General features: G+C 56.5%; 1 long non-coding RNA gene across 1 annotated transcript; it reads right to left on the reverse strand.

Moving 5' to 3' along the window:
• Positions 1 to 3,811: 3,811 nt before the first annotated feature.
• On the reverse strand, positions 3,812 to 10,289 carry LOC145543503 (uncharacterized). The gene is made up of 2 exons (XR_014080749.1): positions 9,997 to 10,289; positions 3,812 to 6,597 (listed from the first exon to the last, which is right to left on the reverse strand). It is a non-coding gene; the product is annotated as an uncharacterized LOC145543503 (long non-coding RNA).
• Between the last annotated feature and the right edge of the window lie 3,060 nt (positions 10,290 to 13,349).

Here is a 13,349-nt window from a genome sequence, read left to right on the forward strand (position 1 = left end):
GTCATTTATTTGGCTTCTCCAGGTCTTAGTTGTGACATGTGGGACCTAGTTCCCTGACCAGGGTTTGAATCCAGGCCCACTGCGTTGAGAGCATGAAGTCGTAGCCACAGGACCACTGGGGAAGTCCAGGGTCCTCATTTTTATTTCCCTAAGTTTCTTGCTCCCCATCTGTTCAGAACGAAAGTGATTACATTTCATTTACTTCAGGATTTTTGTGATTATGAAAATAAAGTGATGTGAAAATTCTGTAACTTCAGTTTTATAAAAGGTCCAACATTCATTCTTTTATTAGCCATTCTTAAATATATATACTACATGTGTGAAAGTCACTCGGTTGTGTCGACTCTGCAACCCCATGGACTGTAGCCTGCCAGGCTTCTCTGTCCATGGAATTCTCCAGGCAAGAATACTGGAGTGGGTAGCATTTCCCTTCTCCAGGGGGTCTTCCCAACCCAGGGATCGAACCCAGGTCTGCATTGCAGGTGGATTCTTACCCATCTAAGCTGTATACAGTCAACCAAAATAGTGGGGAAGTGCGCAGTGAGAACTGCACGCAGGCTGAGCTCTGGCTCAGGAGCCAAGGTGCCTGCACTGAGGCTGTGTGTCTCTTAGCCACCTGGTGTTGCTAGTGAGTCAGTGTCTCTCCAGGTTACCTGTGACCTGGAGTGTGGGAAGGCGGGGAAATGCCTCTGCAGTGACCCTCCGCATCCCTTGTGCTCTCACAGGCCCAGGGAAGGAAGCCAGGACAGTCCACGCTGCTCACATCATCACTCCCAAGTCCTCTTCAAACTGGAACCATTTTCTCTGATGCCTTCAAGCTCAGAGAGTGTTCGTTAACTCCAATCCCAACTGAGTTTTTCAAGGACTTCCCCAGCGCAGCAAGCTGACTGAGATCCAGGGGTAGTGGTTTCTGTTGTTCAGTTTCAATCTGAAAGGGGCCTTGGGAAGCAGCCCCACCAGGCTGGAGCTGACACGTCCTGCAGGGAAGAAATGGGTTTTACCAAGAGTGCCCGGGCCGTGCAGCCAACGCCCAACTTTCACTGGCGTTCTCAGAAAGTCCCTTGGAAATCCCCCGGCCGCCGTCCTGCGTGTCTGACCCGGACGTGGCTGCTCTGTGAGAATGGAAACAGTTGTGGGGAGGGGGGGCGGTGAGGGGAGCTGCTCACAAATAACCGCACTCACGCTGCCTCAGCCCCACACTGAGAGGGGCCCAACTGTCAGCTCCGCAGGAAGCGAGAGACAGGGCGCTGGCGGTTGTGGGGGAGGGCCGGCCTGTCGCAGTGACCGGATTTCACAGACTCCGGTGCCGGCAGCCTCTTCCTGGGAGCTGCCTCTGAATTCACCTTCTGGCTTTCTCTGGTCCTGGAACCCACTCAGCAACCCAGACAGGCGAGAAGGCGCTGGAGTCCCATCACCTGTCAGGAACCTAACAAAGCTGGAATCCTGACCCAGGGATCGAACCCGGGTCTCCTGCACTGCAGGCAATTTGGGCTTCCTTGGGGGTAAAGAATCCGCCTGCAATGCAAGACACACGGGTTTGATCTCTGGGTTGGGAGGATCCCCTGGAGAAGGGAACGGCTACCGACTCCAGGATTCTTGCCTGGAGAATTCCATGGACAGAGGAGACTGGTGGGCTACAGTTCACAGGGTCGCAAAGAGTGGGTCTCCCCAAAATGGAGGGGCTGACTGATGGTGCGTGCAGCTTCCAGCCCGAAGCAGGGATAGGTAGCTGATAGAACAAGGGCCAGAAGACTCTGGTATTGGAGGGAGCAGTTTCCCTAAGAGTGATGGGATGGACTGGTGAGGGCCTAAATTCAAACTGTTCTCTTCAGGTTTGGGCACCAAGGCCTCACTCCTCTGGCCTGGTCATTACGTACCTTCAGATTCCCAGCCTGTTCGTGACCTGCAATTCGATCCTCAAGTCCCTTCCATGACACCTGGTTTGTGTGTGTGTGTAAAAGAGTCAGGTAGAAAATGTTAACGGCTTAACATCTCACTCTGTCTGGCACTCTGGTTCATATTTAGAATCAGTAAAGTCTTTCATTTAAACAGCATTTTAGGGACTTCCCTGCTGGGGCAGTGGTTAAGAATCCACCTGCCAATGCAAAGGGACATGAGTTTGATCCCTGGTCCAAGAAAATCCCTCCGGCCTCAGGGCAACTAAGCGCGTGTACCACAACTGCTGAGCCGGTATACCTAGAGCTGGTGCAACGAGAGAAGCACCCACAGTGAGAAGCCTGAGTGCCTCAACGAAGAGTAAACCCCCAACTCACCACTACGAGAGAAAGCCTGCACACAGCAACAAAGACCAAGAACAGCCAAAAAAAAATACCCAGTCCTCCCAAAATACCCCCCAAAACAAAAAAATAGCATTTTACAAGTTGACAAAAGGGCTTTCACATTCATTATCTTATTTGACCCCCGACAAAACCCCCTGTGTTGTGGTTAACATCCTGAGGGAATGATGAAGAGACTGAGGCTCTAAGAAGTAAAGTGACTTGGCCACGATTAAGCGGTGGAGCCTTAGCTCAGGAAATGCATTGCCTACACCCAGTTTAGGGCTGAGTTCTGACATGGTTCTCCCCAAACACAGCAGCTTTGCTCCCTTCGTGATTTTTCCACAGAACCAGCAAGTTACATGTCCCCGCACATGGAGCCGCCACAACCACCCTACTCTCACTACCTATGTCTCTGGTCTTCAAGTCTAAAATTGGCCAGAGAGGGGAAGGACATGTGGGGAAAATGGCCCGGGGAGGAGATGCTTAGGGTTTACTGAAGGATCCCCGTGTGGAGCATTGGGAAACTGGTCTAGGCCTCCAGTTCCCACCTGGCTGCATCCTCTGTTCCATTCATCAGCTCTCAGGTATCTGTTGCCCTCTGCCAGACCCTCTCCAACCTCCCCTGCCCTTTTTCTGCTGGCCGCCACCCTCCATCTGCACCCAGTTATGGCAGCTTCACCCTCCACTGGAACCAGGGGCAATGTTGCTGCCTCCCAGCCCTGCTGCCTCCACTGCCCACTAGCCATGACCTTTCTAAGTCACTTGACTTCTCCAAAAGAAGTTTCCTCTTTGTAAAATGCAGTTGACAAAACCCTGGTGTTAGGTGACAGAACAGTGGTTACTTGTGAAAGGCGGAGTTGGAGGAGGGCACAAAGGCCCCTGAGGTGCTGGTTTTGGTCTGTGTTTTGATCTAGATGCTAGTTACACAGGTCGATTCACTTTCTGGAAATTTCCTGAGTTATACACTCACCATTTGTTCACTTTTCTGTTTGTAAGTTATAATCGAAATACTTAAAGATGAATCGGCACTTCTTATCTTAGGATAGTTTTGAGAATCAAATATAAGCATTTAGGTAAGAGCAATTTGAGAGCTGTAAACTACTAAGTCTATATATGGGACTTCCATGTAAGGTCATCCCCCTCTAGATAAGTTCTAAGTAAGAATGTCATCACTCTAATCTTCTTGGGCAATAGATCTTCAAGTGTATCTATCATTCACAAATATATCAAAACTGCAACATTTTCCTTCAAGTACCATGTTTTTTTTATCTTAATCTCTTTGTTCTTTCATTTTTTATGACCTACTTTGTATTTTTTTTTAAATATGTACTTCCTTTCTATTTGGATATGAGATTGTGAATGTCATTTAACCTCTACTTGGCTTTGATCATTTGTTAGAAGACCTCCATTTTTGTATCATGCGGTGAAATGATTCTAGGACTAATTAGTTTTCTACCTCTTGGATTCATGTCAGCCTGTCAGATGTAACTTTTGCTGCTCGTGAGTGTCTGGTCCCTTCAGTTTTGTTTTGGTTTTTTTTTTTAATTATTTATTTATTGGCTGCTCTGGATCTTCATTGCTGTGTGCGGGCTTTCTCTAGTTGCGACAAGCAGAGGCTGAGGGGGAGGCGCAGGCTTCCCATTGTGGTGGCTTCTCTTGTGGAGCACAGGCTCTAGAGCGAGGGCTCAATACTTGTGGTGATTTGGCTTAGCTGCTCCGAGGCATGTAGAATCCTCCTGGACCAGGGATTGAACCCATGTCTCCCGCATTGGCAGGTGGATTCTTAACCACCGGATCACTCGGGAAGTCCTCAGTCTTGTTTGAACTAGGAGAACAGATAGCCACGCTGTTAAAAATTGCTGCTGTGTGAGCCAGTGAGACTTGGACTGAGGAAGAAAGCACATGGACCTTGGGGCTCAGAGGCCTTCACCACTGGGAGGTGGAGGTCCAGAGAGGTGGGGCATGGGAAAGAGTGAAGGCAGACCGTGCAGAGAATACACAGGCTGGGAGAGTCATGACTTAGGCCCCACTGTATGGGCACAGAGACCGAGCTCTGGAGTCAGGGGTCAGTCTGCCCTCAAGAGGGGCCACTACGACTTTGTATGTCCTCCACTGCCTGATTCAGCATCTTTCACCTATAGATACTTGTGTTTTTGTTTGCTTTAAGATTTCAGGAAGCAGGAACTGAGTGCAGAGAAAACGCTGCCCCGGGCTGCTGGCACCTCAATGCCAGAACCTCTGAGCATACCATAGAAACCATCTCCCCTCTAGACCTAGGCATTCCTAGTCTCAACACTGCCCACCCCTGGGTGGAGGGCAGGCCTTACAGGGGCGTGGACACAGGACTTGAGGCCTGAGCTTTCCTTGGGGGGTCGTCCCATAGCAGAGGGAGGCCTGTTAGAAGTCAGGGAGCCAGAAGGCCACTTTGAGACCTTGTGCGGGTTCCTGACTGCTTCCTCTCCTTCTTCTGCACTGAGTCTTGTGCTCCAGAGAGAACAGGGTCGGGGAGAGATAAGGAACAACTTTGGATACCAGGGTGGGGAGACCCCAGCTCCTCTCCAAAATGGAGTCCTCATCCTTTCTTCCCCAAACCCAGCTACTGCCGCCTTTTCGACCCCTCCCCCGAGCCCGGAAAATACCTGAAAGGAAGTGGGTGCTCTGGGCCACTAGGCGGAAGAGGGGGTTTAACTGTCACCTGGTCCCTGGGGGCTTGAGTGGCAGAGGGCAGAGAGGAAAATGCAAATCTATGCTTGGGAGAGAGAAGAAGTCCACGGGGAGGATGAGGCTGGCTGCCAAGGCCCAGCCTTCCTCCTGGGCTTGTGGTCCCCCAGCGGGGCCTGAGGCCAGGGAGTGATCACAGGCCCGGGGAGAAGCCAGCAGCTGCCCCCGCCCACCCTGGGCAAGCAGCCGCGCGGTGTCACTGGCACTTTCTCTGGGCATCTGAGTAGACTCACTTCCTCAGCCCTGCACCCCCGGGGGACCAGGGAGAGGGGGGTGGGGTCTGGAGCTCCTAGAGCCAGCGGGCTGGTGAGGAGCTGGAGGAGGTCCAGGTGGGCACCGTCACGCCTGCTGACTAAACCTGGGAGAGCGCCTGCTGCGTCTACAGCAGGGAGGCCGAAGCTCAGACTGGAAAGGCCACCCCCCCACCCTGCCCGACCCAGCCTCTGCACCTCTCCTCCCCCTACCAGAGGCCAGAACTGGGGACCACGTGGTGTCCCAGCCAAGGGATCTTCACAACCACTGGGAGGCAAAGAGTAGAAGGGAGAAGTGGCCCTCAGGCTAGAGCTTCCACAGTCATAATTTGTTCTGTCAGGATGACAATTACTCGGTTCAAAAACTTGGCCACCTGCATGATCGCGTTTGTTCCTCAGTGCCATCCTGTGGGGCATTGTCTCCTTTTCCCAGATGAGAAAACTGAGTTTCAGGGAACATGGTTTGCCAAGGTCCGCGGCCAGGCAGGGCTGTACGGGGGCAGGGGTGGGGGTTCAGCCCAGCTGTCCTCACAGTGTCTCTTCGGTTCCTCCACGGCAGATGGGTACCCGGGCACACAACTGGGGCAGGGGTGAGGGCTAGTTCTTCCTTTTGAGCCCCAACCTGCAGGTGCGGGTCTGCCGACTGCAGCACCAAGGTCTTTGGAGATGAGGCGTCTGCTTCACTCCCAGGCTCACTCGCCCTCGGACCCTCCTTGGAGGGCCTGGGCCCCCAGCCCTGTCCCCGCTCCTGCTCCCCGTTTGGCCCCAGGACTCTCCCCAGCACCCCTTCCCCCCTCTGCAGCTGCAACCCCAGGACACAGCGGCCCGCGCCCCATTGGCCGGCCTGGGAGCATTTGCCCTTATTTGGCCAGGCTGCTCCAGGCCGCCTCCACCCCCAGCCCAGCCCCCGCAGGCCTGTCTCTCTCACTTCGTCTTTTTGAGGTTTGGCTCTGGGGCCCTGGCGGGCGTCGCTTCAAACGCACTTTCTGGTTGAGTCACTTTTTTAACGGCTCCAGGGCTGTGAGCTGCTGCGGTGGTGGCTGCAGAAGCAGCTCCCGGCCTTGGTGGCCACCGCCCTCCACTCAACTACTTTAATGGGTTCCCAGGGAAGAAGCCGGGGTGGTCCCTCGCTGTTGACCACATGGGGACTCACTTAGGCTCCTCTGTTCCCCCCACTCCTGAGCCTGGGGCCGGGAAATTCTGCCCTGGGTTCCTCTCCATGCTTTATTTCCAACCCTCTTCTCCGACTGCGCTGGTGAGGAGGGAGGCAGGCTGCCTCTCACTGTCCTGTTGAGTGTCCACGCCGAAGTCCTCCTGGTCCCCTGGGGGACACTTGAACGGAGTTCCTTAGGGAAACAGAAATGGGTTGCTGGCTGTTGGCTGATTTTCAGGAAGGTGAAACTTAACCTTGCTGTTTCCGGTTCCTCATCTCTGAGATGAGGATACTATCATTTACATCACTGGGTCAGCATGATGATCAAATGAGGTTTTATAAAGTTCTTGGCTGCTGTCCTTCCCTCCCCACCCCCCCAGCTCAGTGGGTAGACCGTGGAGGTGAATGAAGAAACAGCCCAGAGCAATTCACAGTGCTCTGTGAACTGTCCTCACGAAGCTCTCTGCTCTTTCCACCCCCTCACCTTCTGCTTCTCCAGCTGCCCCTGGGATGTGAGGACGGCTGCAGAGGGCAGGATGCAGGCAGGAGGGAACAGGCAGGCCGAAGAGACCCCCAGCTCCCTGCTCCTGTTCTCAGCCATGAGGAGGGGTGGATTCAGTTTGAGCTCCCTTCCCAGCCACTGCCATCTCTGAGCTATGGGAGGTCTGCCTGTGAACTCAGTGGGGAAATCCACGGGCAGGTCCTGGAACACAGGCCTGCTGTTTCTTCCTCCAAGGGCCTTGGGGCCCCTTGCTCTTGGGGACTTCCTAGAATACACACAGGTCCTTGGGTCAACCTCTTCTTCAATTTTATTGATGAAACAAAGGCTGGGGGCTGGGGGCCAGATTCAGGGACGGGTCCAAATTTACACTGTGAATAGCCCCAGGGTGGGGTCCAGACTCCTGATCTCCTATCTCCTAGGTTTATCCGCTCTTTCGTGGTCCTGATGTTGGGGGTAGGCAGTTAGCCTGATGAGAGACCATAGTGGGTTCCAGGCAGGGATGAGCTGACCAGCCCCTCTCTTGGGACACACACACACACACACACACACACACACACACACACAGAGTTTATTTGTAGCAGTTAAAACTGGAGCCGGTGCAGATCTGCCAGTTAAACCAGGCACCATTGTACCTTTGTGTGGAGAGAGCCAGGAAGGTGTTTTCTCTCATGTCCTTCCTGTGTCCCTAAGGGATCCCGGTGGAGGATGTGTCTGGTTCCATGGGCACTCCCACGGCAGTGGTCAGGGTGGTCTTCTTCCTCACACCCATACCCCCTTTCCTACCCAGCCCACCCTGCCTCTTTCTGGATGATGTGGACAAAACCCTGAACCTGGCCCTATGCTGCTTTGTGACCTCAGGCCACCTTTGGCCTGTCTCTGGTCTTGCAGCTCCGTTTCCTCTCTCAGGCTAGTTTGCTGCCTGATCCTGACCTTGTCCCGGAGTGGAGCTGGCCTCCCAGGGTTCACCGCAGCTGCCTCTGACAGAGCAGCGCAGGAGAGCATGAGGTTAAACTTGGAGGGTGTCCGGGCCGTGCAGGCAAGGCCGCGGGCAGAGGGGGCCCCCCCCTCCCTGGCTGGAGGCCGTTCAGCACTCCTGCCGCCCCTTCCCCTGTCCCCTCAGGCTCTGGGCTGAGACACTGGCCTCCTTGGGTGCTGCAGCATCCTTGGGGACCTGGCCTGTCAGCTTCTCGAAGGGCTTTCTTCTTTCAGCCCCTGCTTCCCTTGGCAGCCCCCACCTCAGGGAGGGTGGCAAATGATCCGAACTTTTGGGGCTACCGACTCCAATCGCCCTCAGCCCCGCTGTGCTGTGCTGGGGTCTCAGTCTCCCTCCTTTGTGGCCAGGCCCGTCCCCCAGCCTCGCTCGAGGAAGGGCGGGCCACTCTCCCCTGACTTCCTGTTTGTGCAGCCGGCCGGTGGCTTCTCTCTTGTTGTCTCTGCACCAGGCAGGTTATCTGGGCTGCCATCTTTGCCTGCCTGCTGAGTGACGGCCCTGGGCCCATGCAGCTGGAGAGGAGGCTTGGTTTTCTTCTCTACTTTCCTGTGCAGACAAGACCCTCAAATTTCTCCCACCCTTGGGGTCTGTTCTCCCTTGCAGGTGTTATGCCTTCAAAAGGCCGTTTGCTCCTCATTTCTCCTTGCCTGGTCAACTGCTCCCTTCTCCATCTCCTCCCCTTCCAAATCCTCTTCCATCCGTGCTCACTTCCTTCAGGAAGGCTTCTCTGATGGGCCCCTGCCACTTTAGCGTCTGTCAGTCCAGCCCCATGGGCCCCTCAGCCCCACTCAGGACTGGTGTCCTCTTGTTGCTACCGTTTTGTAAGATGTTGGCATGTGTGAAGGCACGTGTGTGTGTCCCCCCTCACCCCGCAGATTCAGCACTTGCTCAAGCAAGAGTCCTGTGTCCCCATTAGGCCTGAAGCCTTGCACCTGCTTTAGGTGCAAGCTGCTCACTCACACTGACACGTGAAGCTCCCACACCCTGCATGTGTATGCGTCGTCTCTCAGACTGGGGAGCCCTGAAGACAGGGCTGTGTCCTTTTCCCCTCGGGTTCACCTTTACCTGCCCACAGCCTCAGCCTGGCACACAAAACAGGCTGTCCCCAAGGTCAGCGAGGTCGAGTGGGGCTGGAGATTGTGAACCTGGCACCCTTCAGGAGGCCAGGCCCGGACCCAGCCGCCTCAGGGCCCTGCCCTGGTGGAAAGGTTGTTCTCACTTTGTTTCTGATGTCAGCTGCCCCATCCCTACTCCTTCTTAGCTTGGTCCCGACTCCTTTTCCCCTCTTGCTGCCTCTGAGCGGGTTCCAGGAGCGTCAGAACTGTGAAGGACCGTGGAGGACACTTTCTAGCAGAGTCTACGTGAGCCCAGGCTGCCCACTGAGTGCCTGGCTGAGCCCAGACCTGCCACCACGGGGTGGAGTTGTAAGAATCAACTCAAACTCCTCTCTCGTTCACAAAAAGAGGTCTCCTGTCTCGGCCACCTCCTCAGTCAGCTGCTGGCTATCAGCAAGGTTGTTTTCTCTCATCCTGGGGAGATCTGGAGGCAGGAGTGGGAGTTGCTCCTCTCTTAAGGGAGCCCGTGTCCTGAAGCTACCCCCACCTCTGCCCAGTCACCCTCTCAAGCACAGGCCTCAGATTCTCAAGCGAGCCTCCCCGGGTTTTTCTAGGGAGGAGCAGGTTGTGTCCAGGAGTGTGCAGGCGGCCTTCCTTAGAGTGTAGGCCTGAGCTGGGGTGTCACTTGCAGGGTGTCTGTGTGGGTCTGGGCCTGTTATACTCTCTAGACTGGGGACTGTGAGCCTTCTGGACTCGCCAGGCCCTGTGTGTATATGTGCATGCTTGTGTGTGTGTGTATTTGTATATGCATGTGTGTGTATGTGTATAAGTGCATGCATGTGTGTGTTTGTATATTTATGTGTATATGTGTATGCATGTGTCTATCCGTGTGTGTACATGTACATGTGTGTATGAGATTATACACATATGTATGTGGGCATGCCTGTGCTGAGGCTTCTGTTGCTCAGTCATTCATTCAGGCCGCACCTACAGGTTGTGCAGCCCGGAGCAGGGCTTCCAGCCGAGCACTCCTGTTCGACTCACCTGGGTGGTTGTTACTGTCTCCGTGTCCTTATCTCAGACCCTGACCCTTCCTTGTCTTTGACTTTGTCTCTGGTGTCCACGTTCTCTTCCTTTGAGGCCCAGCAGGGCTGGGGGAGAAGTCCAGGGTAAGGAGGTCCTGACCACCCCTGCACTAGTTCCATGCGTCCTCAATCCTAGCCTCAGCATGGAATTAAGGAAAGGCCCAACCCGTCCAGAAACCACCCGACCCTAGAAGCTCTGTGGTTGGAGAGGCTGAGCCTCCAGCTCTCTCCTTAAACAACAACAAAAAAATCAGTGGTCCTTGGCCTAGAGCATTGAGGACAAACAGGGAAAGCAGCCTCTGTTGTCACAGAGGGGCAGGCATCAGGGGTGCCCCCCACCCAGCTCGGGTCAGGAGAGAGGCCAGGCTGGGGTTAGGGACTGTTGAGGGACAAGCATGTCTCTCAGAAGGAAGCTCAGGTCTGACTTGCTGCAGGTCACACGCTGAGGGAGCCTGCGGCAGAGCTGGGCCCCGAAGCCAGGCCCCTTGGCCTCCAGCCTGTGACTCGTTTGCTAGGACGAAACACCTCTAAGGTGATGACTCTAGCGATACTTTAGACAGAAGGGGGGCAGCAAGATGCTCATGGAGGAGGAACCCTGAAGGGTGGGAGTCCAGGAACCCAGGTTACTGCACGACTCTGATATTCTTATCCTCTTATCGCCTGGGGCAGCCACTTCCCCTCCACCCAGGGTCTCCTGCAGTGGTCTGTTAAAGGAGCACTGTCCCATTTCTGGCCAGCTCATCTTCCTCACCACTGTCCCTTCAGGCCTGCAGGTGAAGGACCGAGTTTGCCTTTCTCTGTCCTATTTATGGGCCTGGAGATGGGTAATGATTTTCCAGCTTGAGGGTTGCCAAGCCTGAAGGAAAAGATGCAAGACAGTTTTCTCCCCTGTTGCTTCCCCCGCAGGCCAGTCCTCTTCTGGGCCTTTGAATCCCAGAGTTTCCGCAGTCTGTGCATGCCTGACCCGCAATGGGGGACCCAGAGAAGATGCCCATGGCATCTTCTGGGAAGGAGTCCCTGGGTGATTCTTGTCCACTCCTACCTGCTCCCTCACCTCCTTAGCCCTGGCCCAATCCACCCCTCTTGATGCCTGAGCGAAGCCCAGTGACAGGCTTGGAGAATCACTCACCCTAGCCCCCCACCCAACCCCACACCCCGTTTCCCGCCCCCCGCTCCCCCCCAGCCAGGGGCCCTGGGATGGGCAGCTTCCTGCCTTCCCCATGGGGAAAGCGGGGGTGGCATGCAGGTGGGCGGGCCCTGTGCCCACATCCGGTAGCAGCTTAGAACCTCTGCTCCCAGCCTCTCTCCCTCCAGCCCTCCAAGCCCGAAGACGCCCAGGCCCTGCCTGAGACCCCAGACCTCATCACTGCCCTGCCCTGCCCTCTTATCCTGACAGGCCCTGCGGGGCGTGTGAACACCAAGTCTAGGGCCAACAGGCCCACCTGGCCCAAGTATGACCCCCACAGCGTGCTGAGGGCCGGGCCTGGTCTCCTGCAGGCGGTGCTGGGAGAGGGGTGCTTTGTGGGGCGCTGGGGCAACCTGGAGGGTATTGTGACATGCTGCCCTAGACCCCCGTCAGACACCTGTTCCTCTGAGGCCTCTCTGGGCAGCACGTAGAGGAGCCACAGCCTGGTCTGAGCGCCACTGCTGACCCAAAGGGAAGGGAGTTTTCTGGGTTGGGGTCAGTGGGGGTGGGGCTCAGAGAAAAAAGGTTCTTCTCTTGTGCTAGAATTTAGGCCCTGAGAGGCAGCCCTTACGTCCTGGGGTCACTCCCATGGCAGCCCCCAGAATTCTGAACTACCCTCCATGGCTGGTGTCATGGGGGAAGGGCGGGCCTGGGGTCCCGGAAGCCACCTGCCAGGGTGTGTGCCGTGGTCTCTTCAGCCCCCTCCCGCCAATACCCAGCCTTGTCTCTGGTTTCCTGTCAGTCTGTCCTCCCCAGGGAGGGGAGGGGCAGCTAATCAGCACTGCAGTGTGGGGGCGGGCTCCAAGACCGTTGGGCGCCCTGAGATCTGACCCACGTGGCCTCGGGGTTATAAGCCCTGCCCGCCCTGAAGGGAACCCCACTTGGGAGCCTGGAGCACAGGGCTTGCGCCCTTCAGCCCTGCAGCATTAGGTAAGGATCTGAACCTTCACTTCAGCCCCAGCCGGGGCTCCCCGACTACGGGCCTCAAGGGGTGATGAGGGGCTTGGGCTGCAGGCCTTGGGTGGAGGCGCTGGGGAGGGGCTTGGGAGGCTCTGGTGCCAAGGCTTCCAAGCCGAGCGCTGGGCAAAGAGGGGCAAGACCCCTCAGGTCTACAGCTTCTGTGGTAGGCCAGCACCTCAAAATCCTTGATATCTCTCTAGACAAGGGAGTGAAAATGGCTTCTGGCCCTCAGTGAAGAAAGAGGGGTCCAAGGCTTCAAGGGACAAGGGTGGGAGAAGAAGGTGGGGATGGCAGAGGGTGGGGAGAGGCTGGAAAGGGGGCCTTGATGTCACTGGGAGGTGCGGAGGGTTTCCCTCCACCCAACAAGGCCACCATCTCTGTCAAGACAGCCTTGGGTTCCTATGTGGGGAGCCACAGCGGTGGGTGGTGAGGGATTCCGGCCTTGGGCTGGAGGGGAGGCTGGGGACCCAGGCCTCCCGTCTGGCTCTGGAGGGCAGGACCACGCCGGGGGTCAGAATTGGGGACTAGGGTGAGGCCTCCACTCAGGAGGTCACGGTCTCCACCTGAGTGCCCCCGAATGTGGGGGCAACGGGGTGGAGCCGGGTTGGGGGGGAAGGGAAGAGGGAACCAAAGAGGAAGTGGGGGAGGGAGGCCCGGTCTGGCGCCATGCTGAGTCACCGCCCACAGGGCCGGGCGGGCAGGGTGAGAGGGCCGGCGGGCAGGGTGCCGGGGTCTCAGGGCGCAGGGGGAGGGCCGGGGGGCCGTTGCGGCCGGAGCCTGGAGGAAGACCCGGCGGCCTGAAGAGTTCTGCAGACGGACAGACAGACAGTGCAGTCACCCATAAAGTAGAAAGCACTACTAACAGCACTGGAGGGTGTAGTGTTTCCTACTTTATGGATGAGTGTACTGTGGGCTTCGGAGACCACGCCACCGCCACCGCCGCCCGCCGCCGAATTCCCTGCCATTGGGACCTCGTGGGACAGGTGAGCCCCGCGGGCGCCCCCCGCATGCTGCCCGGACCCCCGAACGGCCGCCTCTGCCCGCCGTGGCCCGCGTGGAAACGTCGCCTGGGCTCCTCGGCTTCCCCGAGGGCCGGCAGGTGGACGTCTGGACCTGATGCAACCGGAGAGAGGCCCCCCAAGCGGGCCTGCCGTCAGTGGACGGAT

This window comes from Giraffa tippelskirchi, chromosome 3 (genome assembly GCF_054371585.1).
Source record: "Giraffa tippelskirchi isolate mGirTip1 chromosome 3, T2T-mGirTip1v1.2.pri, whole genome shotgun sequence".
Lineage (NCBI taxonomy): Eukaryota > Metazoa > Chordata > Mammalia > Artiodactyla > Giraffidae > Giraffa > Giraffa tippelskirchi.